Source organism: Aedes albopictus, chromosome 3 (genome assembly GCF_035046485.1).
Source record: "Aedes albopictus strain Foshan chromosome 3, AalbF5, whole genome shotgun sequence".
NCBI classification, from domain to species: domain Eukaryota; kingdom Metazoa; phylum Arthropoda; class Insecta; order Diptera; family Culicidae; genus Aedes; species Aedes albopictus.
The window spans coordinates 287,314,237-287,342,227 of record NC_085138.1 but is presented as its reverse complement, the minus strand read 5'-3'; the positions used below and the strand labels follow the sequence as shown (position 1 = coordinate 287,342,227).

At 40.0% G+C, this 27,991-nt stretch overlaps 1 protein-coding gene across 1 annotated transcript in view; it reads right to left on the bottom strand.

The window, feature by feature from the left end:
- LOC109418745 (chymotrypsin-2-like) overlaps window positions 1-27,991 on the bottom strand; it is a 96,697-nt gene that overhangs the window by 7,307 nt on the left and 61,399 nt on the right. The gene's annotated exons all lie outside the window — the stretch shown is intronic.

The window sequence follows — 27,991 nt, the reverse complement described above, 5'->3', positions numbered from 1 at the left end:
CGGAATCCCTGAGGAAATTCCTGGACTTTGATCATAATCTACACAATTTTCCACAGCACAGAGATCAGACATCCAAGCTCAGTTTCAAAACTATGTAGGGGAGACTGAGGAGACTTGATCCCTGGGGAGACTTGTTCCCCCCATATTTGTTCGGAATCAAAAACATTTTTCTTCTAGCATATTTTTTCCAAAACTACTCCTGGACAAACGACTATGTTTTGGCTACAAGTGATTTCAATTGTACATTGCATTATTTTTTAACGGCTGATGTTTTGTTTTCAGTCCTTCAGTAATTTTTTAGGCGATTCCGAAAAATATCAATAACTTTGTGAAAATTGAACCAAATTGTGTCAAAATTTCACAGCACATAGTTTGAATAAAATACTTTCAAACTTATTTATCCAAATAAGGCTTTTGTTAACATATTTTAATTAATTCAGCTTAGTATACACAACAGTAACATGGGGAGACTTGATCCCTCGAGGATTACACACACATTATACATGTGAAAAATAAAATTCTATCCGGAAGTCTCTATTTACTTGGAATTCTAGTCTATTCAACGATAAAATGGGTCAGATAATTATAACTTTAGTACAAACCAAGAAAAGGGGGATCAAGTCTCCCCATTTTGAAAATACGGCATATCCTTAGAAATTTAAGGAAATCTTACAATTTCAAACACTCCATATTCATCGAAAATACAAGAAAACTCGAAAAGAAAATGAATAGAAAGACTCTGGAATTATTTTCCCTTTAAATAAACCATGTGCTCAAATGGGGATCAAGTGTCACCCATTTTTGGAAAATACATCATAAGACATGCCTCCATAAAAACACAGTTTTCAAAACTTTAACAATAATTTAAAGGCCTTCTGTTGTGTATTAACTTGCAATAGATGTTTACCTGCCATTTTGTACGGAAATCGGATCTAGTTTTGTGTTTTTTCTTAAAGTTTCTGGTAAATTAAGAAAAAGGGATCAAGTCTCCCCAGTCTCCCCTAAGGAATTAAACGTTCATTTGAAATGGCAACACAAGTGGCAACATCGTGGTGGCGCTGCTATCCCAATGTTTCCACGCTGTTGTCGGTGGTGAATATAAAACTTATGTAGATATGCGTACTCACCACTAATTGTAGCAACTTGTCGCATAGGTGACGCTAGTGTTGTCAACGCTAAAAAAGTTGAATCCTTGCACAGCTTTCGAGACAATTTTCTATAGGCTTGGATGTCTGTTCTCTGTGATACAAAATATATTTTCATGAAAAATCGAATAAAATGGAATGTAAATTTCAACGCTTCCTTCCCGTAACCGGGAGGAACTCCTGGAGAGAAATTCCTGGAGGAATCCCATGAGGAGTTCCTGGAGGAATCCTGGAAGAAATTCCTAGGGGAATCTTGAGAGCAACTCCTAGAGGAATGCCAGGAGAAATTTCTGGAGAATCCCGGGAGAAATTCCTGAAAGAATCCTGAGAGGAATTCCTGGAGGAATGCCAGGAAGAATTCTTGGAGGAATCCCGGGAGAAATTCGTTGAGAAATACCGGTAAGAATTCCTGGAGAAATCCCAGGAGGAATTCCTGAAGCAACCCCCGGAGGAATTCCTGAAGAAATCCCAGGAGGAATTTCAAGTGGATTTCCTAGAAAAACTCATGCAGGAAACCCGGGATGAAATTCTGGAGAAAACCCGGGAGCAATTCGGAGACAAATTCCTGAAGAAATTCTGGGAGGATTTCGTGGAGGAATCTCGGAAAGCATTTGTGGAAGAATACTTTTACGAATTCCTAGTTGAATCCCTGGTGGAATTCCTGATGTAGTTTTGGGAGTCATTTCCGGAGGGCTTTTAAGTGGATTTCCCAGATGAAATCGTAGAGGAACCTCGGGAAGAATTACTGAAAGAATCCCTGTATTAATTTCTGGAAGAATCCTGGTAGGAGTTCCTTCAGAAATTTTGGGAGGTATTCCTGGAGGTATCCGGGTGAGTCAATTCTGAAGTAAATTATCCACCAAATTGGAAGTATTGGTATTGTGAACAGAATGTAATTATATTGTGTTATTCTCAAGATATTCACTTCAAAAGAAGCGTACTTATTTGAGGACGCTTGCCACTCGGTAATCTAGGATGCTGGGCATATACGAACTAATTAGCGCCATTTTGCAGAAAAACTTTAAAATAATTTTCATTACCAAATAATCCTTGATGTATTGAACACTTTTGCCGAAGACACAAACTTTCTATACATTCCGAATCTCAAGATATTTAAGCTAAATTTAACTTTCAATCCATAATTTGAATAAACAATAGCGCCACCTACTGGGCTAATTCCAATTCAATTTGTTCGTCACAAGATTGCCCTTGGTCTATTGAACAATTTTGTCGAAGACAGCATTATTCTAGGAAGTGACGATCACAAGATATAATCATTCGTGTCGTGGGGTCCAATGGACCCCAGGGGACCAACATCGCCCGGTTCAACTTTGACATAAAAAATAATCTATAGTACGCCATGAAATATTTGTTATTTTTGCACAAATAACTCATCGTGGTGTATTTTGAAGGTACTGTGAAAACGGGACCGATGTGTCAATCCAAACTTTTTTGCGACCACTTCAAAGTGGCTCTGGGGTCCAATGGACCCCAGGTATCCATTAGAGGGTTAATGTTGTCTGGAACGACTGAATCACTAAAATACGGAATGGGATTTCACAAAACATAATCTTTAGGACGCCAATATCCCTTTCGTGACGGACCATAAAAGAATGATGATCTCAAATTTTCTCTTATCAACTTAACGTCATCTAGAATAAAACTTTCTTTACTTCGGCTACATTATCCACCTATGCACTTTTTGGGGTCAATTTAGGACCACCACAATTGTGCTGGTCCGTCCTCAAGCCGGCTGATGTTCTCTAAGTAATTGCTGAAAATTGCCTACTTTTAGGCGTTTTTGGTGCAGAAGATTTATTGTAATTATTAAATCACTGCAAAGTGTTAGTTTGTAGAAATTTAGACGTATAATTTTAAATCTAGGAACACGAGATCAGCTTGACAGGGTATTCAAATCATAGAAGTGAATAAGAAGAAGATAATAAGAACAGCAAATCCCTGTTCCAATCTAATTCATGATTTCGATATTATGGAGTAATATTATTCACCCAAGTATTCAAAGTTCTTTAAAAAACTCGTACAAGCTGATATCGTGTTCCTTGAAATGAAATTATACGTCTATGTTTTTACAAACTATCACTTTGTAGTGATTTAATAATTCAAATCAATCTTCTATACCATAAAACGCCTAAGAATAGGCAATTTCCGATGGAACTTGGACCGCCTTGGGGACGGAACAGCCCAATTGTGCTGGTCCCACTTTGACCACCCAGAAATCTTGTGCTTTTCAACAAAGCACCACTTTTTCTTCGCCGTTTTGCAGAACTACTCTTTTTCTATCGATTTTTATTCCTGCATACCTGGATTAAACAAATATAAAAAAAAATAAATACAAATATAAAATAAAAATACGACAGATAAAACTTTTTCAACTTCTAGGGTGATTGTTTACTTTTTGTTTAACTTATTGTGGCGTTTTTCATAAACAATTCCAGCCAAAGCTGAGGCTCGGAAATACAAGTAAGAGTAATAACTCGATCATAAAAAATATTTACATCACATATTTTGAGGAAAAAATAATTGAAAAAAATGTGTAAAACCAATGCCGAAAAACAGCACGATTGTGCTGGTTCGTCACGAAAGGGATATCTAAGAATCATAATGAGGTAGAATGATGCCATCTTAGCCCCCCCCCCCCCTAAGAGTCCACGTAGTTCATGGGCAGGCCCTAATTATACACTGGAGGAACACCAGGATAAACCCTTGATGGAATTTCCGAAGAAATCTGTGGAGAATTAATCAGAAAAAATCTCTAGAGGAGCTCCTGGGTAAACCTGTAGCGAAATTTAAGGAGAAATCTCTGTTGAAATTCTTCCCCGAAGAACTTTGAGAAATTCCAAGAGAAATTCCTAGATAAGCAGTGAAATGTCTGGAGGAATTACTGATAGAATCTCTAAGGAAATCCGTAAAAGATCTGGAAAACTCTGGAGACTTTGGCAAACTACATATGAAATATGACGCCACGATGCTTTGGTAAACATTCCAACTAAATCCGTTAATATTTTGGCAGTGCTCAATTCGTTTGAAGTTTGTGTGGGAGTTTACATGGTAGCATCGTCTTTCTGCATTTCTAACAAAATGCATGAGGTAAAACAGCCTATTACGATGAGAAATTGCAAAAATTAATTTACACAGTCTATGAACGCATTTTATGGAAAGTATGCTTAAGAGAGCAACTCAACCTCACATCCTCTTTCTCAGCTACAAAATTAGTAACTTATTCTTCGTTACCATGAGCGCTAAAAAGCGGGTATCTGAGGGTAAAAGTGCTTCGTGACTGCCAAAACAAATTCGAGGTTAATCAATTGAAAATGACATCATGTGTTGATTTTTTTTTGGGTTCGCATGCTTGAAATCATAATCGATCCACTTCCAAATGCGATCATTTCACTGCTGGTTGCGGAACTGGACCACACATGATGAACCCCATGGCGCTCCGAAGTATCGGCATCATCCATCGTAACTTTTCCCCACGATCTATCACCACTAAATGTAAATTTTCTGCTAATGATCGGCGCTGGGCTGCGGTTCGGCTTAAAATGTTAAAGAAAGCCATTTATCGTCCCACGTTCGTCTCGGATGACGATATGAGCTTTTCGATCTGATAACACTCGTGAACTGATTTATATTTCAGCATGACGGCGCGTTGATTTTTACTATCCATCTAAATTATGGCACAATTTACGAGTATGTCAACAGGGCCGTAAACGAGCGGACTGCCCTCCTGATGTCGGCGAACCGCGGGTGGGGTCGAAACCCAGGGACTCAATCAGCCGGTCATATTTGAAACGAGACCAAACCATGCGGGTGGTATTCCGTCCGGGCGATGTATACGTACATACCTACTAGCGAGCGAAAGACGAAAGATAAATTTTATGACCATCATTGAGACGAGATCGCTCTTGTTTTCACCGGGTTTTCATCATTGAGACGAGATCGCTCTTGTTTTCACCGGGTGGGGCCTGATGTTTGTGTTAAGTAGGAAGATTCCACCAGTGGACTGTCCTCTCCGATTTGTATATCGAATAAAGATAGCAAGTAATAGGCCATAAATTCGATGCTCTAAGAGTTAAAAATCAACACAAATAGGTTTATAAACTATTCAATAACAACTTTTGCACTGGAACATTATCACTTTTTGTGCAAAAAGATTACAAATTACACCAAAAGAGGGTTACGAATCAATGGACATTTTATTCGCTTGATTTCTAACTTCTTTAATTGGCATCACTGCACTTTTTGCGTGTTGAAGAGGGTGGTAACAGCCATCTGCGGCGTCACCACCCGTCGCTGGATGGAGACGCAACCCAAGAAACAGAACAAGCTGAATAACAGTTTCTTAAGTTTCTTAAGAGTAGTTTATTCCACTCTTGTACAGCAAAAATGTTTGTTGGGAAGTACCTTATAAAAATGGGATAGTTGGGATTGTAAATATTATTGCGATATTGCTTTATAAAAACTTGGTATCTCGGCAAAGTTGTTAGCATGGTCAAGAGCGGTCCAGTGATAAACTAAATCATTGGCAAATCCATCGCTGGGCGGCGCTAGTGTGCATACAAACTGCATGCAAAAGTATAAACGTATATGCGTGTATCTCAATAACGTGATAATTTAAGTGTGTGGTGTCTTCGACAAAGTTGTTGGCTGGGCCACGGACTATCCAGTGACGAACCAAGTAAGTAGGAATTCAACCGATAGGCGGCGCTAGTGTGCATACAAACTGCATGCAAAAGTACAAACGTATATGTGTGTATGTCAATAACGTGATAACTTAAGTAGGTGGAGTTTTCGACAAATTTGTTGGCTGGGCCACGGGCTATCCAGTGACGAACGCAATACAGTATAGACTCCTACTACACGGTTAGTTCGGGGGTGCAGTAGGAATCCGTGTTGTAGGAATCCCAGAGCTTATGGGATTTCGCCTAATTTGGGGTGTGAGCGAATATATCAGGAGTATTACAAGATAGCACCATACTTTCTTTGGCAAAGTTGTAGTACTAGAATAGTTCTGCCACACAATGCGAACTAACATCCAATTAGTTTGCAATTTGGCCGATAGAGGCGCTATGTAGAAGTGGTTTCTTATGTTTACTCGCCAGTAGAAGCACTCATAATTTATCACATGCGATATCTCAAGATCTACTTGATTTGGAACAATGCTGTCTTCGGCAAAGTTGTTCAGTTGGTCAAGAACAATCTGGTGATTCACCAATTAGTTTGTGATTTCGCCGCTAGGTTGTGCTAGTTGTCAAGTAAAGTTTTAAACTTCTCTAGCTCGCGATCCAAAGCAGATAGAAAAGTGCCGTCTTTGTCAAAGTTTTTCAGGAAGTAAGAACCCATCTGGTGATTCAACATTTAGTTGGTGATTTCACCGATAGGTGGCGCTAGTTGTTAAGTAGAGTTTTTAACTTCTTTAGCTCGCGATCCAGAACAGATAGAAAAGTATCGTCTTCGGCAAAGATCTTCAGGAAGTCAAGAGCTATCTAATGAATTAACATTTAGTTTGTGATTTCGCCGCTAGGTGACGCTAGTTGTTAAGTAAATTTTTAAACTTCTCTGGCTCGCGATCCAGAGCAGATAGAAGAGGGTCATCTTCGGCAAAGTTCTTCAGGAAGTCAAGAACAATCTAGTGATTCAACATTTAGTTGGTGATTTCACCGCTAAGTGGCACTCTTTGTCAAGTAAAATTTCAAATTTCTCCAGCTCGCGATCCAGGGCAGATATAAGAGGCTTCATTTGGGCTTCATTTGAGTCCATTTGCAACCATTTGTGACTATTCGGGATTGTGTATTCGCAATTTTGCAAAAATCGACACGGCCTACTTCACACCCCGTAGGCTGCCATAGGCTCAAGATCAGCAGCCTGGGTTTTGACGACAATTCCCGTCTGAAGCTGGACTTTGAGATTCCGAGTAATGATGAATATTTGAAGTTTAACGTCTATAAAGTCAACATCATTCACAGGCCCGATGTTAGGAGTGTGGGATCCCAGAGCCGGAGCGGATTGCTGGGGGCCCTCAGAGGTGCAAGCAAAACTTATTTTCCGAATTTTTAAATAGTACTTGAACAATATGAGACATAAAGCACAGACAAACATAGAGTTAATGCGTTGTAATCAAAAAAGGAAGGGAATTTCGTGGAAAATGTCCTATATGGAAAATTACAAGCAATTGTAAGATCACTTGGAGCAAGGACAATTTTGTCCCAATTCACCAAAAGTGGAAACAACGAGGTGTGTGTTGATGTGCGGTTCACAGGAGTTTCCTCTAGTAGACCGAGTACCCGTAACCGGTAAGTGCAAGAAAGGGCTTCTTGTTTGAGATGAATGTGTAGTGGGGCAACGTCAAAGAGAACTTCTAGCGCTGCCGTAGGAGTTGAAGAGAACGCTCCAGACATCGCCATTAAGTACATCCTTTGGAGATGGCCTAATTTTGATTGGACCGTTCTCACTTCACCCTTTTGCCACCACACAAGACATCCATAAGCCAATATTGGCTGAACCACAGTTGTGTAAATCCATTTACTATACTTGGGTTTTAGACCCCAAGTTGTACCAAAAGTACGCCGGCATTGCCCGAAGGCCATACAAGCTTTGATTCTGAACTCAATGTGAGGTGTCCAGGAAAGCTTGGAATCAAGAATGACTCCAACGTACTTTACCTGTTCAGTCACATCGATTTCAGAATCAAAGAGACGCAAAGGTCGAACGCCATTACGGTTTCGCCTTTCCGTGAAAAGAACAATAGATGTTTTACTCGGATTAACCGAAAGGCCATATTGGCGAAACCAACCCTCAACTACCTGAAGGGCGTTTTGCATCAGGTCGAAAAGGGTGCTGATGCACATACCAACTAACAATGTTAGGTAGTCGTCGGAAAACCATAAGTAAAAAAACCGCTATTATTGAGTTGCCTCAATAGCGTATCTGCTACGAGATTCCACAAAAGCGGTGATAAGACTCCCCCTTGGGGGCATCCACAAACACTCAATTTCCTAATCCCTGCTAGACGCAATGTCGAGAAGAGATATCGGTTTTTGAGCATTTGGTGAATCCATTTGGAAATCATTGGAGATATACCATGACTCCGTGTGGCTTCCAATATGGCATCGAAAGGCACGTTGTCAAAGGCACCCTCGATATCTAAGAAAACACCCAAACAAGATTGCTTTTGAGCGAATGCTTTCTCGATATCGTAAACAACCTTGTATAAAAGAGTCACAGTGGACTTACCAGATTGGTAGGCATGTTGGTTCACATGAAGAGGCACGTTGGCCAGATGAACATCACGGATGTGATGATCCACAATGCGTTCTAAGCATTTAAGAAGAAAAGAGGTCAAACTGATAGGTCTGAAACTCTTTCCTTCTTCATACGACGCACGACCCACTTTTGGAATAAACTTTACAGTAATATCCCTCCAGGATTTGGGAATATACCCTGTAACAAAACTGCAAACAGGTAGTTTTTTTCAAAACATGTTTGAAATAATCAAATCCCTTCTGAAGCAAAATAGGATAAATCCCATCTGCCCCAGGAGATTTGAAAAGAGCAAAGCTATTAAGAGCCCACTCAATCGATTCTATAGTTACAATACTCCGAGCCGAAGCTAAAGAATCATAACTACAAGAAAAGGCATCAGGATCATCCGAAGATGTAATATCCACACATCCAGTAAAGTGTGTGCTGAATAAGCATTCCAGAACTTCCTCATCAGAGGAAGTCAGATCGCCATTTGGCAAACGAAGTTCGTTCACCCGGAAATCCTTAGATTTCGCAAGGATTTTGTTTAACCGACTGACTTCACTCAAGCTGGAAACACTTGTACAAAGGTTTTTCCAGCCGGATCGTTCAGCAGACCGGAGAGCTTTCCTGTAGGCCTTGCGAGCCGACCTGAAAGCCCCCGAACCAGCCGAACGTCGTCTGTTCCAACTCTTTCTACATTGTTTCCTGAGTTTCGCCAGATCAGAGTTCCACCAAGGGGTTCCTCTTGTGATCTTCGCAGACCGTAGAGGGCATGCTTCTTCAAAAGCTTCCATGATGAAGGTCGTTGTAGTATCAACGGCATCATCTAACTCACTAGGAGTGTCAATGGATGGTGAATATCCATGAAATTTGGCTGCAACCAAATCAGTATAAAGATCCCAGTTTGTTGACCGAGGATTCCTGAAAAGCAATGTTTGCGAAGTAACATTTAAATGTTCAAAAAAGATATAGCGATGGTCAGATAAAGATTCTTCATCTGACACATGCCAATTGGTCAGCTCGTGACTAATTCTGCTAGAGCAAAGCGTTATATCTAACACTTCCTCTCTAGCAGATACCATGAAGGTTGGGCGGTTGCCTATGTTAAGTAATGCAAGATCTGTACTACTTAAGTACTCCATCAAACTGGAGCCTCTCAAGTTAATGTCTGAGCTGCCCCAGATGATATGGTGAGCATTAGCATCACTGCCAACAATTAGCGGAAGGCCTTTTGAAGTGCAGTATGCGATGACTTGTTTGAAAGCATCCGTAGGGGATGGTTCATCATGCGGTAAATACACAGAACAATAGACGGATTTCCTGTTGAGGTTTCCAACAGATACATCAATTGTGATAGCACATACATCTCTGGTGGTTAGTTCAGAGATGAGTGTAGCAACTATTGCGTTGTTGACAAGCACACAGGCTCGAGGCATGACACGCGAGTTTGCCATTTCATGTTTACTGAAAGTGGCAAACACCGGATTCACAAGGTTTCCTAGATAGAAATTTCCCTTACGAAAGTAAGGTTCTTGTACCAAGGCCACTTGCGCTGTACCATTTTGCATAAGTCTGCAAAGATGGTTTATTGTTGCTGTTCTTTGTTGTGCTGTTGTTACAAATCACTGTTTTATGACAATGACCCTGGAATTTTCGTCACTGACATCTATAGTTGATTTACTAAATAATTATATTTTTTAGATTTATTTATTATGCTCGGTAAGAAGCAGTTAAAAGTTAATATAGTAAGAATTATATTACCGCTCTTAACTTAACATTTGATCGATTCAATTTCCAGCGACACCAGCTCATGTTTAAATCTATATTTTGAAAAATGTTTTAGATATCTTCGAAAAAAAAGCGCCACGGCATGTTTTAAGATTGTGTGTGCTTATCCGTTAGAATAATACAATTAACTAAAAATTCAAGCTGTGAAACTGTAATTTTCGAAAGTGATATTGACTCATAGACTGAGCGTCTTCTCCTTCTAGTGCCATTAATCACGCTAACGGACATCATCAATGTGACTCCATTGTTTGCTATCTGATGTAACAGGATTAATTTGAGGCAGCAAAAAAAAATACCTTACTATGCTTTCCTCGGACACTCCTAACACAATTCCCCGGCCGGTTTCATTTGCTCAATGATCCTATCTCAATCTAGAGGTTCAGTGGTTGATTCCATTTTCTCACGACCGGTATGCTTTTGTTTCAACATTTTAGTAGCTCTGACTCGGCACCGCTGCCGCATTCCTTGGTGCTTCTCACCAGATGAGTCCCTCGAGGCGATTATCACGGATATCACATCCGCGCGCGCAAGCGCACGTCGATAGAAGGGGGCACCGAGAGCCATCGCTTTTCTTTTATCATCGGTTGAGCCGAAATAGAAATGTTTCCCCCTCTCTCGCTTTATACATATCGATTTAACCAGATATGAGCCACGATCCTGGCCAGTCGTCGCGCGATCATCTATTGTCTGTGCGCAAAATGTATTGGCCATATTGGATGCATTCAACGTGCCTGGCCGGAGGGCGTATGGAAAGAGAAAATGCTTCACCTGAAATTAGATAAATGGCCAATCGGCTTGCAGGGAAAATCTTATTTATTCCCTTAACCCGCGGTGCAATTTTATGAGGTCGATTTCAATTGATCAGATTACAAAAATGCCTAAATTGGATAAGCCTTCATTTGCAATCGAAATTTCCGTCCCGATCGCTAACAAATTGCTTCGAAAAATGGCTAATCACTTCACCAAAATGGTCTCTGAACAAATTTGAATCGTCCATTCACAGTCCTATACAGATTCTAGCCTTTCCTGGTGTGAGAAAATTCTATCTCGGTGCTGCATCATAAATAATTCACAACAGGTTCAGCACACCGATTACCATTGCCTTAAATCGTCGCACCGAAGTGCTAAACTCAATCTTCATGTTTATTGGACTCGATGCAATTTGAATATATCTTTTATCAGACTGGATAAGAGCGAGTTAAACCCACGACCGTTGTTCTTCCCCGGTGGAAAGCAAAAATTGTGCCACACCATGGTCAATGCTGGCTGGCGCTCCCATAGGGTACCCTGCACCGTGGACGTTATGCCGTCCATATCCATAGCTGAAGATGGAACTTCGAAGGCTACACCAATTATATGCAGCAGGTACCTATATACGTGAGCGCTTACGCCTAATAACGGCAATGGTGCATGCTTCCCCAACTATCCTGGCGGGACGAACGAGGAACGCAACGCGCGCATGCCCAGATCAACGCATACCTACTCTCTCGTTCGGCACTATACTCACATGGGATATTGGATGCTGCGCAAGAGGTCCCGCTTTGCTGAATAAAGGTCACTATTAAAATGACCTCGAACTTGTGTGCCCATATTTATAAACACCTCGCGATGTACGGGGAGCTCATCATCTTCATAAATATTTATACGCGTGCTGGATGATGCAGTCAGCAATGCGAGGATCGCGAAAGTACGATTACGATCCAAGATGTCCCATTGCAGGTACCCTGCAGCATGCAAACAGCAGATTTTATATCTCATTTACTGCGAAATTTACTAGGGATTTTTGTTTATAGACTGTTTCAGAAATTATAAATACACTTTGTTTATTAATTTAAATGAAATGTACTAATGATTTTTACCAACTTCTTTCAGAGTATTGCATATTGTACTCCATATTTTTATATTTCCTTTAAATTGTCTTGATATTTTGAAGAACAGTCGAGTTCTCTAAAAAATAACTTAATTTTTCAAATTTGCATTTGCACAAAGGTGTTTTTTAATGATTTCAACATTATTTATCACTAAATACCAAAAATTATCTAAATTTTTATCATATTCGCTTTCTCAACAAGTTGTCTAAGGAATGCCTTGATCAAAATTTGGGAAAAATCAATAAAGGCATTTCCACAACATTTTTTCGGAGATCAAGTTTCTTATTTTTTAAGGTTTTCTTCGGAACATAAGAACTACCACACAGTTTCTTAGCATTCTTGAACGCATTTAATCAAAACGAACTGATTTTTTCAGCTCATTCGATCCTTCAGATGGCAAAGCTTGTCATACCATAAAAAGGATTTCAGTAAGCAGTTATTAAGACATTCGTTTGATTAACGTTTGTTGCTACTGGTGTTGATGAGAAATTTGAAACAAAAAGTTTTGTATTGAGAAGGCCCGTAATGGTGGTTCTTGATCAAATATTCCACTAAAAATTACTCTTACCAATCGAGAAATATATTTTATTATCGATACAGCAATTTTTATTGTGTTTCGAAATTCAATATTTTATCTGTGAGATTTTTTTCTTTTCTTCTATGCTACATTTTCTGACCACTTTGTGCAACTTCAAATTTTAATCATCTAGTTTACAGAGCCCTATTTTTTTAACTTCTACCACAAACATCAACAAAATTGGTATTATTTGCGTCGTTGGCATGTTTAGTATAAGAGCTAGAAGAAACTTTTTTGGATATTGTGCTCAAATTGAAATGGCAGTTAATAATTAGTGTATTTATAATTTCTGAAACAGTCTATATTTAGCGATCTAATTTTTATCTGTAGTTTCGTTACAATAATAGCCGGCTCAACTCCGATATTGAAAACAGAACAAAGCTTTACCAAAATTGTTAACAATTTAACTACAAGGAAAGGCCAATATATTTGGGTTAGATAACTTTTTTTTTTCTCTCATAAAAAAGTTCAACAAGCTGTAACTTTTCATAGAGTGCATTCTCAAATTTTGACTGATTGTCAACGTGCATCATTGGTACAAATTTGAACTCGATTGGTTAATCTTTCGCGTAACAAGAACCGTTCTCGTAAAGCACTATTTTTAGACAACCAATTTTTGAACTGTCATATCTCGGAAATCAGTGAACCGAATCGAATGAAATTTTGAACGTTTATCAACAAAAAATAATTGCTTAAACAGTTTTTTTTAAATAGGCACTTTTTGAACATAGATAAAAGTTATGATGGATTGACACTTTTTGAATCTTTTTCGAAAAAATATTATTTTTTTACATCAAAGTCGTTACATTTTAGATGTGTTATCTAAAGATTTTCTACTTCTGTTCTCAATATCTCGTATAGGGTAAGAAATCAAACTTTGAACTAGTTAAATTGTAATCTTAATTTGAACCATTTCGAAATTCATTAAAACGACGTACTTTTTAGGCAAATATTGTCCCGAAAAAGATTGTAAACAGCTTTCCGTAATATAACCTGATAACATGGACTTTAAAAGCATTGAAAAAAGCGTTTTTGTCATGAAAAATAGGCAATTGAAAAATCACTGAGATTCCACCCATTTCCCCCCAGAGAAAGCACATTTTCGGTGCACTCGTACAGCTCATGCATTGTATCACACGCAATATGTGAACACGTCAAATGAAAGCTTATTTATCGTAGAATCGACCAACCGAATAATATTCCGCATTATTTGTCATAAAATTATCAAATTTAAGTAATTCTTACTTGGAGAATCTTATCTTGAATTGAACCATTTGAAATCTAGATTTGAACTAGTGAATGGGGGCGAGCTTCCAGTGTTGACCTGCAGACTGCGCTAGTGGTTGCTTTGTTTACTCTTGGGCGATGGAAAATTCCAAATTAAGTTTTCGAATTCCTGAAGGATTCCGAACATTCTGAGCTGAAATTCCACTGCCTAATGAAAAAGAGTTATGAGAATTAGCAGATCCATGAGATTTTTAGTTGTTTAGCATGAAATTGGCTGTTGCGGGAATTGCCCGAGCTGCTGCCGCCACTAGTTCAAATCTAGATTAAAATTGGTTCAAATTATGATTACGATGGTTCAAATTAAGATTAAAATCACAATTGACAAATAATTGAATTTCTCAATGAAATTTGGTGCAAATGTTAACTTTTTGCCACTTTACGGAAAGCTAATACCCGTGGCTTTCATATACGTGAGACCTTACCGTAGTAAATTATTTCCATGTGGATGAAAAAATCGATCAAAAGTGCCGCTGCTTCAGAAAGCCGCAATTTGGTTCAATTCATGATTACCTACCCTACGATATATTAGAACCTATTTGGATTAAAAGAATAACACATTTAGTATATTTTGCGTGGTATTGTAAATTTGAATTATTTTCCTCAATACACCCGATTCTTTTTTGCACGGGTCTGGTTTTTGCTATAACTCAGTCAATTTTTAACCAATTCTTACGAAATTTTGTACACTGATAGTACTAATCGTGCCTACATGTGTACAAAATTTCATTAGAATCGGTAGAAAATTGACTGAGTTATTGCAAAAACCAGACCCGTGTAAAAAAAAAAAAGAATCGGGTGTATAGGAGAAAACGTCAAACCGGTATAATTTTATTCGTCGTGAGAAAATATTATATCTTACACGCTAAAACCGCTTAGCACCTAAAATGTGTAAGCCCTACTCATAAGTGCATAATTTGCAGACCACACCAAAAATGTGTAACAGTTACACATTCACAAAAATAGCTCTTCCACTCTTCTAGATGCAAAATGTCGATATTTTTTGTTTACCTATATCACTAGTAAACCTGGCTAGATTGCCGTACAATTTTTTTTTGCGAATTTCACGATTTTGTGGACGCACAAGCTGATTTTGTGAATGTTACAGTAGGGTGGGGCTGATTTCAAAAAATCTCTCCGATATATGACTTTCCAAGTGAAAAGTGATCTACTAGTCGAAATAAGTGAGCTGTATAAAAATGAGCGATTTCGGTTGATATTTAGGGGTGGCGCAAAGAGTTCAAGTGAAATTTTTGCAAGAAAAAACTTTATAACAACATTTCAAATTTAATTTTTAAACTTAATTTTACTAGACTAAATCGGTGATTCTAGAACCCAATTATTCCAAATTTATTCTCAAAATTGCGATATCTCCACTGGTTTCCGAGATATTTGAAAAAAAATGTCATATTTTGATATCCAACTAAAAAAATACTGAAAAACATTTTTTTAAATATCTCAGAAACCAGTGGAGATATCGCAAAAATTAAGTTTGAAAATTAAATTTGAAAGGTTTTTTGAAAGTTTGTTCTAGCAAAAATTTCACTTGAACCCTTTGCGCCACCCCTAAATATCAACCGAAATCGCTCATTTTTGTACAGCTCACTTATTTCGACAAGTAGATCACTTTCCACTTGGGATATCGGAAAGATTTTTTGAAATAAGCCCCACCCTAATGTTACAGTCGTGGAGAAAATGAAGTGATCTCGGTCTCTAGTAGCAACGTTCGTCACACTAACATTCCTTCCCTTCCTCGATGACCGTAAGGACGTGGACGGCGCCGTTATTGACTAATTAAGTTTGGAATTCTCGAACTGTGCACATTGAGAGCGGTAGCTACTCCGTTTGTTGGTTCCTTGTGCAATTTCGACTGTTCTGATCAATCACGGAGTAGCAACTACGAATTGTACGGTCATCTATGCTCATGTTCATGCAAGAGCGTAGCCAGAATTTCGGTCAGGGTGGGGGGAAAGCACCCTTAGTAAATATGTACCTACTAGCTTTTATAACTAAACGCAGCACAATGAAATTGAATATAATAATATTATATATATTATAAAAGCTTTATTTAACCCTTCAGCAGCCACGCTGTTGAATTTTGTACAATACGTTAAAAAAAGCTCGCCTGATCTCCACAAATCAACGTGGTGCTGGTAGCGGTGACCAATTTCTGGAAGATTAAGGATTTTTATTTATTCGTGCATTTTTTTATGTCTTTATTTATGAGATTTTCAGCCCGAGGCTGGTTCATCTCAGCGCTTATTCGTGCATTATTTTGCTCTGATTTTTTGTCAATGTCTACAAAACATTTATCAGAAATTATAGCTTAACTCTTTTGGAAATTACGAACTCTTTTGAGGACTAACCTAGAATTTCCTGGTTCCTGTATGCGTCCATTTTAAATTATCTTACAAAACTATTCGCTGGAGAAATTCCTTAAAAACTTTTTGAATTCCTGAAGAAATTTCTGTAAGTATAAACCTGTACGAATTCCTGGATAAATTATGGGAGGAATATCTAGTGAAATTTCTGAAGAGATCTCATGAGAAGATCCTGGAAGAAATCCTAGACAAATTTCTGGAAGATTCCTTGGAAAAAATTCTGGGCGGAATCCCTAGTAAAATTTTATAAGAAATCTCTTTAAAAAATCCCAGAGGAAATTTTAAAGAAATTTGTGAAGGAATCCTTGGAGGAAACTTCTAAGAAAACTCCTGGCGTAATTCCTGGAGGAATTCCTTGAGCAATTTTTTGGGTGAATTCTTGGAACAATCCCTGGGAGAATTCCAGGAGAAATTCCTGAAGAAATCTCCAGAGGAATTCTGAAAGGAATTGCTGAAGAAATTTTTGAAAAAAAAAATCGCATAAGAAATTCCTGAAGGATTTCTTGAAAGAATCCGTGGAGATACTTCTGGAGGACTCCCTGATGGGAATATCCCTCGAAAAGTTCTTATGTAATTCCTGGAGGAATCCCTGAAAATTTTCTGAAAGTATTCCTGGAAAAATGTCTGAAGAAATCCCTAAAGGATTTCCAGGGGAGATTCCAGGACGAATTGCTGGCATAATTCCTGAAGGATGCCAGGAGTATTCCGGAAGAAATTCCTGGGGTATTTTCTGGAGGTATTCCTGGAGAAGTTACTGGGGAAATTCCTAGATAATATCCCGAAGGAATAAATGGAAGAGTTCCCAGTGGTATTCCTGTGGAAATTTCTGGAGGAATCTCAAGAAGTCTTCTTGAACGAATTACTGGATGAATATCTAGAGAAATCTCCAGAGGAAAAAAGAATCCCTTGAGAGATTCCTGGAGGAATTTCTAGCGGATTTGCTGGTGGAGTTCCTGAAGAAATTCTCGAAGGAATTCCTGAAGGAATCCCTGGGGATATCCTTGAAGAAATTTGTAAAGAAATCCCTGGAGGAATCTCTGGAGGAATCCCTGGTGGAATACCTGGAGGAATCCCTGAAAAATTCCTGAAGGAATTCCTGGAGAATATTCTTGAAGAATCTCTGATGAAATCCCTAGAGGATTTCCTGGAAGAATCTTTGTAGAGACTTCTGGTTATTTCCTGAAGGAATTTTCAAAGAATTTCCTGAAGAGATTTTTCATGGAGAAATCTCTGGAGGAATCCCTTGAGCAATTTGTGATGGAATCTCGGCAGAAATTCCTGGAAAAATACCTAGAGGAATTGCTGACATATTTTCTGAAAGATGTCAAGGAGCGATTCCTGGAGAAATTCCTGGGAGAATTCCATTCCTGGGATTACCCCTACAGGGAAAAAAAAAAAAAAATTCCTGGGATTACTCCTGGAGAAATTCCTGGATAAAATCCTGGAGGAATACCTGGAGGAATACTAGAGGCATTTCTTTGGGAATTTTTGAAGGAATCTCTAAGAGAAATTCTGGGAGATTTCTATTTCTATTCTATTATTTTTCTATTTCTGAAATAATCACTTGAGAAAATCCTGGAGGAATTCCTGGAGAAATCCTCGAACGAATTTTCGAAGAAATCCCTGGAAAATCCCTGAAAAAGTTCCTAGAGGAGTTTTTAGCGGAATTCCTAGAGAAATATCTGCAGCGATTCCTGGAAGGAAAACTGGAAGATCTCTTGGAAGAATTTCTGGAAAAAAATCCAGAAGGTATTCCTAGAAAAATCCTGGAAGAATTTCTGAAGGAATCCCTGAAAAATTCCTGAAGGTATTCCTGGAGAATATTCTAGAAAAATTTCTGAAGAAATCCCTAGAGGATTTCCAGGAAGAATCCTTGGAGAAACTTCCGTAGGATTTCCTGGAAGAATCTTCAAAGAATTTCCTGAAAAGATTCCATGGAGAAATCTCTAGAGGTATCCCTCAAGCAATTCCTGATGGAATCTCGGGAGAAATTGCTGGAGAAATACCTGGAGGAATTGCTGACATAATTTCTGGAAGATGTCCAGGAGCAAATGAGCGAAAACGAAGAGCTGTTTGCAGAGTTTTGTGGCGACAATGACATGGTGATTGGGGGATCGGTCATTCCTCATCGATCAGTGCACAAAGTGACATGGGTTTCCCGTGATGGCGTTACGGAAAATCAAATCGACCACATCTGCATCAGCCAAAAATGGAGACGGAGCCTTCTTGATGTGCGGAACAAACGTAGCGCCGACATTGCGTCCGCCCATCATCTCCTAATCGGCGAGATCCGACTGCGCATTGCCAGGATCCAGTGACAGGAGGAGAAAATCGGGCGCCGGTTCAACACACGCCGACTGGAAGACGCTGCGGTGAAAAGGTCCATTGTCGAGGAGCTAGAAAACCGTGCTGCGAATATTCCAGAAGGTGGAAACGTAGAAGATCAATGGAGCGCCATCAAGAACGCCTTCATCGCCACCGGCGAGAATAATTTGGGTGAGCTACGCACCCAAAGAAAGCAGTGGATCACAGATGATACCTGGAGGAAGATAGAGGAGCGAAGGAACGCCAAAGCCGCGATAGAGCGAACGAATACACGAGGAGCCAAAGCCGTAGCCCGTCCGCGCTATTCGGCTCTCGAGAAGGAAGTGAAACGCTCATGTAGATGGGACAAAAGAGCGTGGGTGGACAATCATCGGCTAGAAGGTGAGAAAGCCGCAAACACAGGCGACATCCGTCTCCTCTACGATGTCTCACGCCGCCTTAGTGGGACCAAGGTGAATGCTACGATGCCCGTTAAAGACACGTCTGGACAGTTACTGACCGACCCGGCTGACCAGTTGGAATGCTGGTTCGAGTACTTTGGAAATCTTTGTCAAGTGTCGGTCACGCCAACACCTCAGCATGATCCACCAAGGGTTCGACGCATTAACCCGTGCCAACACCGAAGCTCTATCAGTTCAGTAGATAGAGACAGCCATCCGTGGCATGAAATCGAACAGAGCCCTGGGGGTCGATCGCATATCACCTGAGATGCTCAAAGCTGACCCCGAGTATCCGCACAACTGCTGCATCAAATATTCTGTAACATATGGGAAACCACGATATTTCCCGCCGACTGGATGGAATGCGTCTTAGTAAAGGTACTTAAAAAGGGTGACCTGACTGTATGCGATAATTGGCGGGGCATCATGTTACTGTGGGCTCTACCCCATTTGGCATAATGCCATTTGGCATAACGCCGTTTGGCATAATGCCATTTGGCATATTGGTCATTTGGCATAATGGCTATTTGGCATAATGCCGTTTGGCATAGCACAAAGAACAGCCTTCTTGGTAAGAATGTGCATAATATTCGTTATGCCAAATGGCCATTATGCCAAATGGCCGTTATGCCAAATGGCTTTTATGCCAAATGGCATTATGCCAAACGGCGTTATGCCAAATGGCATTATGCCAAATGGGGTAGAGCCGTTACTGTGTATTGACTGTGTATTCTCAAAGTCCTTTACAAAGTGGTCCCTAGCCGGATACATGAGAAGATTGACGCAACTCTCCGACGGCAGCAAGCAGGATTCCGTACTGGACGATCCTGTGTGGACCATATTTTCATGCATCGTATCATCCTGGAGCAAATCAATGAATCCCAAGAGTCTCTCTACCTATTGTTCATTAATTACGAAAAAGCTCTCGACCGGCTCAATCACGAAAATATTTTGGGAGGTCTCAGGCGCAAGGCTGTCCCCGAGAAAATCATCGGACTCATTAAAGCACAGTACAGCATTTTTTGTGCAGAGTACTTCACAACGCTGTCTTGTCCAATCTTATCCGGGTCATTTCTAGAGTGAGGCAAAGATGTATATTATACTATCACCGCCTCCGGTGATCAATGCTCCTCATCGTAATCGACGAGATCCTGGTAGGGGCGATGAACTGTGAACCATATCGTGGATTGCTGTGGCAGCCCATTACAATGGAGCACCTAAATGACTTCGAATTGGTAATTACATGATTGTCACTTGTGGTGGGGATGCAACTTCGGACAATTTTGTGCAGGGTATCGGCGGCGCGCCATACGCCGCTGTTTGTCACGCCGCCGATTTTCATTTTTCACGCCGGTGATCAGTGCAAGAACAAAATTAAGTTTACATAAAGTTGAGATTCAAAAATCTCATGATCTTTATAATAAGAGTTTGACTACAAAAATTGGTTTCTCCTCTCTTAGAACTTTTTTTTTTAATTTGTTCATTAGATTTTATTAATTATTCATCATTTACATCTCTGAGCGATTCCAAGCAACAGCATCAAAATTAAGGAAAATTTTTAATTCATGATTTTCTATTGAACTGAAACTTTGCACAGTTTTTCAGTTCCATCTAAATCGCCATTTTTCGATATCAAATTTTTATTTAGAGCCACGACTAACTTTTCAAAAGGGTGTATGTGAAAATGGTTCAAAAATATTCAAAAATATGCACAGCAAAAACGGATTGTTCGATTGTTATGAATTTTTCAGCAAAGTTAGATAGCTAAATGGTGATTTCTAAGAAAATATACACTGTGAAAAAAAATCTATTTTATCATTGAAAAACATCATTTTTGTCACAAAAACTCAAATATCTCAAAACCCTATCTTTTTACCAACTTGAATTTTTTAGGGAAAACGGTCCATTGTATTAGCAATCTACCATAAAAATTTGGTGATGGTAAACTAATAAACAAAAAAGTTATAACATTTCAAAAATTTCACAATTTTTACATTTAGTAAAAAAAATTTTTCTGTGTAAATTATTTCGGCCGGGAATCGCGATTTGATGCTGATTTTATTGTTCAGCAAAGTTAGATAACTAAATGGCGATTCCTAAGAAAATATACACTGTGAAAAAAATCTTTTTTAACATTAAAAAATATCATTTTTGTCACAAAAACTCAAATATCTCAAAACCCTATCTTTTTACCAACGTAATTTTTTAGAGAAAACGTTCCAATGTATTAGCAATCTACCATGAAAATAAACAAAAAAGTTATGACAATTCAAACATTTCACAATTTTCACATTTAGTAATATTTTTTTTTAGTGTAAATTATTTCGGCCGGAAATTGAAGTTTGATGCTGATTTTATTGTTAATGGCCTTGCGTGAGTAAAACAAGTTGTTTTTATTATATATTATATATACATATAATATAATATACTATGTACCGTAATGTTCCGATTTTATCACGCCCTCCGCGCATTAGTCGTTTATTCATTAATTTGCTGTTACATTTGAGGACAAGTGTTTTCCCTCTTCTTCAAGATGAATGTTGAAAGCGTGTTTTGCAACGTTAAAAATATTGAAATGGGTATAGATGTTGAAGAATATTACAGGGCATTTTTGAAAAGGGGCGTAATTAAATTGTTTAAACAGATGTCGCTGATGGCAATTTCTCAGTTGTTGTCGTTTTCGAACTTCCTGCGCCCTGCTTTACCGATGATATACAGATGGCTCGTTTGTCAAATTCTAGACGGCAGGACGTGCAAATGCGTAATTTTGTACACAATGTGGACATTTGGGCATAACCAGTCTCTTTCAGTTTATCTATGGTGCTTTCGGTAAGATTTCGTAACTCTTTTGAACATTTTTTTTCATCAAACGGTCTACAAGAGAGCGTTGAGTTGAAGACCTTTGAGAAAGCGACTGTTCATCTTGTTCGTTAGATTATAATAAACAAAATCACTTATTAATTTTAACTTACTTGTTTGGTGTTGGTGGCTGAAGAAAAAAAATACTATACAATTTTTAATATTCATAGCGGTAGTATTTTTTTGTTTTTTTCGTGAGCATTGTCAGGTATGTATACAGACAAACAAACGTAACACTGGCGAAATTTTCATTGACCACGCCTTCAACGATCATTTTGAATCTTGGTTGTGGCTTTCATAACAAGAAGAGCGCCCATCGTTTTTCTTTGCGTTTGACGTTTCACACTAGCGCCTTCTGATGACGATATTGCACAACGCAGTGTTTCGTGAAACATTTCCACCAGGTGGTGATAGTGTGAACTGGGCGATGAATTTTCACTAAAATTGTTCTAGGCGTTTCGTCTGTTTGTCTGTGGTATGTACCTCTTATGCATTTGTTGTTGTTGAAGTTACTCGCATTCTTCCGATCATAAAGTCTGTTCTCTACACACTTAATTTTGATTACCGAGTTCGGTAATTTTTTGACGAGATTAAAACTGCTGAGCACCGAACTCGTTCAGCAAAAATGCATTGTTTACCTTTTCCATACGATTTTGACAGTTGTTTTACTGAGCCTCAGTAAAATCGATTACCGAAACTACCGAGATCGTACTGCTGTTATAATCTCGTCAAAAAAGTACCGAACAGGCAATTCAGAAATAAGTGTGTAAGAGGGATTTTTTTGCGGATAAACTAGACGTATACGCGTATAAAAAAACTTTTATTATACAGCTTTTGTCTTAAAAATAAATTCAATTCCATTTTTCTTATAATCAACAGCTTTTCAACACTATCAAGGGATTTTTTCACCAGTCACGTATAATAAAAAGTATGACAATCTCAATATTTTTGATCACAACACTGGATCGCGTCTAAGTTTCAAATAGATACTATAGTAATTACGAATAATCAAACTAAAGTATCATGAAAACAACTTGTTTAATTCAGGCGGTAGCCTTTACAATAAAATCAGCATCAAAATATAATTCTCGAAATAATTTACACAGAAAAAATTTTTTTTTTGTTACTAAATGTAAAAATTGTGAAATGTTTGAAATGTCATAACTTTTTTGTTTATCAGTTTACCATCACCAAAATTTTATGGTAGATAGCTGATATAATGGGCCATTTCCCCTAAAAAATTGAAGTTGGTAAAAAGATAGGGTTTTGAGATATTTGAGTTTTTGTGACAAATATCATATTTTTTCAAAGTAGAAAAAGAATTTTTTTACAGTGTATATTTTCTAAGGAATCATCATTTAGTTATCCAACTTTGCTGAAAAATTTATAACAATCGAACAATCCGTTTTTGATGTACAGCTTTTAGAATATTTTAGAACTATTTTCGCATACACCCTTTTGAAAAGTTAGTCGTGAGTGAATATGAAGGTTTAATATCAAAAAATGGCGATTTATATGAAATTGAAAAACTGTGCAAAGTTTCAGATATTTTTGAAATGGTCGCTCAGGATCGACTGACATGACTCCGTGGAATTCCTCCTCTCCAGAAGTGTCTTTAGAAATTCTTGCAGAAAGATTCCAGAAGGAGTTCCTTCAGGAATTCCTACAGGAGTTTCTTTAGGAACTAGTCCAGGAGATCCTTCAGAAATTCCGCTAGAGTTCCAACAAGGGATTTCTCCTGATGTTCTGTAGGGATTGCTCATGAAGATAATTCAGGGATCACTCCGGGAGTTTCATCAAAGGTTCCCACAGAAATTGCTTCTAGCATCCCTCCTGGAATTTGTTCAAGAATCCTTGGTGAAATTCTTTCGGGGATTCCTCTTGGAATTCGGGATGCCTCAAGATTTTTTTTCCATAGACTCTTTTAGGAGTTCTTTCAAAGATTGCTCCAAAAGTTCCTTCGGGTGTCTCTCCAGGAGTTCGCTCAGGGATCTCCCTAATAGCTCCAGGAGGATTCAGGGATGCCGACACGTGTTCATTAGGAATTCCTTCAGAAGTTTCCTCAGCTATTTCAACAGGAGCTCGTTCTGGTATTCTTCCAGAAGTCCTTTTAAGGATTCTTTCAGGAGGATTCATAAATGCCATTTGGAGATCCATCAAAAAATCAGTGAGAAGTTTTTTCAGCAACTCCTGCAGGAGGTCATAAGAAATTATTCTAGGAGTTCTTACAGGGATTCCTTCTTAAGTTCTTTTAGAAATTCCAACAGGAGTTCTTACAGAAATTAATTCAGGTATTTCATCAGAGATTCCTCCAGCAGTTTCAGGGATTCTTGCAGATGTTTATTCAGAGATTCCTACTGAATTTCTTCAGGGATTCCTGAAGAAGTTCCTCCAAAGAATCATATAGGAAGATCCAAGGATACGTCCAGGAGAATTCAGGGATTACTCCAGAGTTATTCAGGGAATCCTGTATAAGAGTTCCTTCCAAAATTGCTTCAGGATATCCTTAGGGGATCGGGCTGCAAAACGGTGAGTCGATAAGGAGAGCATCCAACATAGCTCTGGTCCTCACAAGTTCCTACCTCATGCTTCCACGGGTCAAACGATGACAAAGACCGCCAGCTAAGAGTTGTGTGCTTAGCTGGTAGTGCAGCCTGGGCACTGTTGTCCTTCTGACTTCAGCTAGATTGAGGAGGTACGATCCGAGCGTCCGTTCACCAAGGAGGTGCGGCTCAAACAGCGTCTGTTCTGGCATCCAGCGGCTGAGTATGAAATGCTGTATTGCGTCAGCTATACCTAAGAAGGCAGCCCCTTCAACGCAGTGTAGGCAGCGCGGCCCCGGTAAGGTAGCCTGCTGAAAACCTTCAAACACCCAGAAAAGCAATAGTAGAGTAAACGGATTGATTCAACGGCAACAGACCCGGCAACGAATAAAGGACAACGATTGGAAAGTCGGATCTTGGAACGTGAGAACTTTGAATGAACCCGCACGTGTTGGGCTCCTGGCTCGTGAACTGCGTAATGTCGGCGTTAATGTGGCCGCTATCCAGGAGATACGCTGGCCCAAAACTGGAGAACGCGAATTCCGAGCGGTGGATCCCATCGCCAACACTTCATTCAAGTACCACATCTACTACAGCGGCGGCGATAAGGCAGAACGTGGAGTTGGCTTTATAGTGATCGGGAAGCAGATGAAGCGAGTTATTCGGTGGAAGCCGATAAGCGACCGAATCTGTGTGTTGAGGATGAAGGGCAAGTTCTTCAACTACAGCCTGATCAGCATCTATGCGCCAACGAACGACAAACCCGATGACATGAAGGATGAGTTCTATGAGAGCCTTGATAAGGCCTACGGAGAGTGCCCAAAACAAGATGTCAAAATAGTCATCGGAGATGCAAATGCGCAGATCGGCAGAGAAAGTTTCTTTCGGCCTGTCATTGGAACGGAAAGCCTTCATTCTGTTACCAATGATAATGGTCTGCGCCTTGTGACATTCGCTGCTGCTAGAGGGATGGCAATCAGCAGTACCTACTTCGCACGTAAGAATATCCGAAAACACACCTGGCGACACCCGAGTGGTGACACTTGCTCCCAGATAGACCACGTGCTGGTCGACGGGCGACATTACTCGGACGTCATAGATGTGAGGTCCTACAGAGGCCCGAACATCGACTCGGATCATTATCTTGTAGCCGCTAAAATTCGGGCGCGATTATCCAGCGTCACGAATTCAAGAAACAACAGGACGATGCGTTTCAATATCCAGCGCTTGTCAGCCGAAGGGGTTGCTGCACAGTACCATCAGAAGCTAGACGAGAGGATAGGAGAGACCAACGGATCTGGAGATGTCAACAGCTTGTGGGGAAGTATCCACGAAGCAGTGACAACAACAGCGCAAGAGGTGATTGGTACCGCTCAGCGACGCCAACGTAATGGTTGGTTTGACGAGGACTGCCAACGAGCGACGAACGAAAAGAATGCCGCCAGAAGTCGAATGCTAGTGGCCGGTACCCGGCAGAACAGAGAGCGGTACAGGGTTGCAAGAGCAGAAGAGAAACGAATCCACCGCAGGAAAAAACGGCAACACGAAGAGAGTGTTATTGCTGAAGCGCAGGAAAGTATGGACAGGAACGATATGCGGAGATTTTATGCAACTGTCAATGGCGCGCGGCACAAGACTGCGCCAGTGCCCGCCATGTGCAATGACCGGGAAGGAAATTTGCTGACAGACAAAACAATGGTGGCAGCCAGGTGGAAGGAGCACTTCGAAGATTTGTTGAATGGTAGCAGCGAAGGAGCACCCAGGAACAGGATAAACATAATGGATGACAGTCAAGCAGTGGAACCACCAACACTGGATGAGGTTAAAAAGGCCCTTAAGGAGCTGAAAAACAGCAAGGCTGCTGGGAAGGACGAGATCCCGGTCGAACTTCTTAAGCACGGAAGCGAGCAGCTACATCAATCAATCCATCAGATTATTATAAAGATTTGGGAGGATGAAGAATTGCCCACTAGTTGGTTGGATGGCCTCATATGCCCAATCTACAAGAAAGGGCACAGACTGGAGTGTGCCAATTACAGAGGGATTACCCTTTTAAATTCGGCGTATAAGATACTGTCGCGTGTCCTGTTCAACAGACTGCGACCTCTTGAGGAGTCCTTCGTCGGCGAATACCAGGCTGGTTTTCGTGAGGGCCGATCAACGACGGATCAAATGTTTACCCTGCGGATGATCCTAGATAAATTTCGGGAATATAACTTGCAGACTCACCATCTGTTCATTGATTTTAAAGCAGCGTACGATTCAGTGAAAAGAAATGAGCTTTGGCAGATAATGTCAGAACATGGTTTTCCGGCGAAACTAATTAGGCTGATACGCGCAACGCTGGATGGATCAAAATCAAGTATTCGGATCGCGGACGAAGTGTCTACGTCGTTTGTGACCTTGGATGGATTGAAGCAGGGGGATGCTCTTTCAAATTTATTGTTTAACATTGCACTCGAAGGAGCGATTAGGAGGTCAGGCGTGCAGAGGAATGGCTCTATCATCACACGGTCGCACATGCTCCTCGGTTTTGCGGACGATATTGATCTCATCGGCATCGATCGTAGGGCAGTGGAGGAAGCTTATGCTCCTCTGAAGAGAGAGACAGCGAGGATGGCTTGACGATTAACTCTACCAAGACGAAGTACATGATAGCGGGTAGAGACAGAAGCAGGCCTAGTGGTGTTAGTGCTGAGGTAGTGATTGATGGGGAAGTGTTTGAAGTTGTTGAAGAATTTGTTTATCTTGGAACACTTGTGACATGTGACAATGACGTTTCCCGTGAAGTGAAAAGGCGTATTGCAGCTGCGAATAGGGCCTTTTACGGATTGCGTAGCCAGCTTAGATCCCGTAACTTGCAAACGCAAACAAAATTCGCTCTGTATAAGACGCTGATTCTTCCGGTTGCCCTCTACGGTCACGAAGCGTGGACGTTAAAGGAGGTAGACCGAAAAGCTTTTGGAGTTTTTGAGCGCAAAGTGCTGCGGACAATTCTCGGTGGGAAACAAGAAAATGGAGTGTGGTGCAGACGCATGAATCACGAGTTGTACCAAGTGTACGAAGATGCGAATATTGTGAAACGTATAAAATACGGCAGACTTCAGTGGGCTGGACACGTAGTGCGAATGTCGGAAGAAAGAATAGCGAAAACAATATTCAGCAGAGAACCCGGTAGAGGTAGGCGGCTTCGTGGGCGGCCGTGAACTCGCTGGCTGCACGCGGTTGAAGAAGATCTACGATCCCTACACGTTCGGGGAAACTGGAGGAACATCGCCCAAGACCGACGAAGATGGTGCTCTACTATACGCTCGGCATTGGAGTAAAGTTACTTTGTAGCCAACAAGGTATCAAGGTAGGTATCCTTAGGGGATTCCTCGAGAAGTTTCTTCGGAATTCTTCCGGAAGTTCTTTCAGTGATCCCTCCTGGGGTTCTTTCAGATTGTAGATTGAGATTGAGATTTTTTAAAGGAAGACTCACGGATGCCTCCAGGAGCTACATCAGAGATTTCTCC